Source organism: Phascolarctos cinereus, unplaced genomic scaffold, assembly GCF_003287225.1.
Source record: "Phascolarctos cinereus isolate Bilbo 61053 unplaced genomic scaffold, phaCin_HiC Scaffold_2;HRSCAF=192, whole genome shotgun sequence".
In the NCBI taxonomy this organism is placed as follows: Eukaryota; Metazoa; Chordata; class Mammalia; order Diprotodontia; family Phascolarctidae; genus Phascolarctos; species Phascolarctos cinereus.
The window spans coordinates 254,226,443-254,229,326 of record NW_027555625.1 but is presented as its reverse complement, the minus strand read 5'-3'; positions in this window follow the sequence as shown (position 1 = coordinate 254,229,326).

The window sequence follows — 2,884 nt, the reverse complement described above, 5'->3', positions numbered from 1 at the left end:
AAAGAACAACAAACATTTCCTAAGCACAAGTTTATAGTATAATATGGGAGTGAAATACCAGTACAACTATAATTAATAAACAATGTTACCTGGTGCGTGGAATATTTACAAAATTATGCGTTGCATGAGATCTAAGGGGGAAGAACTCAGGCTAGAAAGGCAAGGTGGCATTAGGACCCTAATTGTTAGGCAGAAGTGTATGAAAGGAAGCAATAGGGACTCATTGAAGATTTTTGAGCATAGGGGTAAATCTCAAGATCTGTGGGTAAGAAAGATTTTTCTATATAAAGAATGCTTTGGAGTGGGGAGAGAGTGAAGGTCAAAAGACCTGGTACAAAGCTGTTTCAGTATTCTGGGATAGTTGTAACAAGGGCTGAAACTGGAGAGATGGCAGAATAGGGAGAAGGGGAGGGATGTGACACAGGGGTGTGTTGGAGCCAGTTTGTACAGGACTGGGAGATCCAATTGTTAAATTTGAGCATTTGTACCTCAGAACTCAGCAAATGCTACAAATTGGGGTTTGATTTGTTGTTTTGTTGATTATATAAACTTAAGAAAATGTTAATAATTAAGATTAACCTGGAAGTGTATTCCTCCTTTTTTTTTCCAGAAAGGTAGGTGTTAAACATTTACCAGCATACACCTGTATATGAGAGATATTGTAGAAATGGAGTTGATAGAAACTGGTACCAAACTGGATATGGCAAAAAGAGACAAAGATAATCCCAAGGTCATATGAATGGTGGTGTCACAGAGAGAAAAATGAAATAAGATAGAAGGTTTAGAAGAAAAGATAATGAATTCAATTTTGAGCATGTTGAATTTGAAGTGGAGAGAGGAGAGGTAACAAGCAAGCATTTATTAAGCACCTACTATGTGCCCAGCACAGTGCTAAGCACTTTACAAATATGATCTCATTTCCGTAGGCATGTGGAAGTTCTGGAGCTCAGAACAGAGGTAAAGATGGATAATAAAATCTGCAAATTGAGTCATCTGTACTATGGGGTAATTGTAGCTGGAGAGAAGAGGGAGTGAATGAGCTTTCCAAGGAAGAAATTATAAGAAAAGAAGGCTAAGAAATAATGACAACATTACTACTGATACTCTATTCAGAATCCCTGTGACTCAAAATCAAAGGAAACTTAGGGAAGCTCCCTTCCCTGACCACCACTTGTTTCTCCCCCATATCTATCTAGGTTAGCCCTATTGCTCCCATGTTCCCATTCTTTTCACACTATCTCTTCAAAATCACAGAAATCTGGCTCTTTCAGATTTAGCACAGTGCCTGGCACATGGTAGGTGCTATCTAAATGTTTATTCCTTTCCTTTCCCCTGACTCCCCAGAAAGCACTGTATTTCTGACCATCTTCTTGAGTGTACCTTCTCTCACTGATGTACCTTCTTTCATGTGTGTCATGATACAACAGGTCAAGAGAAAGAGAAGGCATGTTTCTTGATCCTCACAATCAATTCCAGGCCCTCCCCTTACCACCATCACATAATAACCTCTTTTTCTTTGAAATTCACTTCATCCAGATATGTTGCCTATAACAGCTCCTCAGCTTTCTGTAGGAGTCCATTGTCTGCCTCACAGATTTCCTCTAAAACCCACTTGCCCTTACCCTTAGGGACTTTAATTTACATGTTGATATATTTTTAAGCATTTATGAAGCACTTACTATGTAGGCACTGTGCTAGGCACTTAACAAATACTATCCCATTTGATCCTCCCAACAACCCTGGGAAGTAAAGTACTATTATTATCCCCATAATTTTGTTGTTGTGAATTGGTACAAACATTCTGGAAAACAATTGGAACTAAACTCAAAAAGTCACTTAACTGTGCATACCCTTTGACCTAGCAATAGCAGTACTTGGCATATATCCCAAAGTGATCAAAGAAAGAAGGAAAGAACCCATATATACAAATATATTTATTGCAATATTCAAGCATTTTTTATTATAGCAAAAGAAATAGAAGCTGACAGCATGTCCATCAACTGGGGAATGGCTAAACAAATCATGGCTTATGAATTTAATGGAATACCATTGCACTTTAGGACATAATGAAAGTGATGGATTCAGAGAGACTTGGGAAGGCTTGTATGAACTAATGCACAGTGAAGTGAGCAGATCCAGGGGAATAATTTTATACAATGACTACAACATTTATAAAGAAAATCAATTTTGAAATACTTAAGAAATCTAATAATTCAATGATCAACCTTGGCTGCAGAAGACTGAGGATGAAAAATGCTTCTTGCTTCTTGACAGAAAGGTAATGGACCAGAGGTGAAAAATGAGATATACATTTTCAGGCATGGCCAATATGTGGATCTGTTTTGCATGGCTATCCCAATTTAGCATGAGAAGAGTTTTAATTTTTATTTTGGGGAGTGGTGGTGGAAGGGGACATGATAATGATAGCACTGCAGAAATTAAGGAAGAGAAACAAAAAAGGAGGGAGGAAAGAGAGAAAACAAAGAAAGGAGTGTCAATGAAATATTTAAAAATATGCAGAAGGAGAGAAAAGGCAGTTTAGAGGAAAACAGACAAATTATTTGGTGTGTGTCAAGTTTAGAATTCAGTCCTCACTGTTGTATACCAAGTCTTATACTCTTTCCTAATTGACTCTCTCTCACTTCCTATAGAGGCTGTTTCATACCTTCTTTTCTCTTCTCAAATGATCTTCAACCAGAAGTATGCTAGTGAATATTTAGCAGTCAGGGGGAAAAAAAGTAATGTACACAACACATTTAAGTGTATATTACCTTATTAACATTTTATCCATCACTTTAAGTCTAGATAATCAAACAATAAATCAAACCCTGATTCATAGTGTTGGCTTATTTCTGAAATGTAAATGTTCAAATTTAGCAATTAG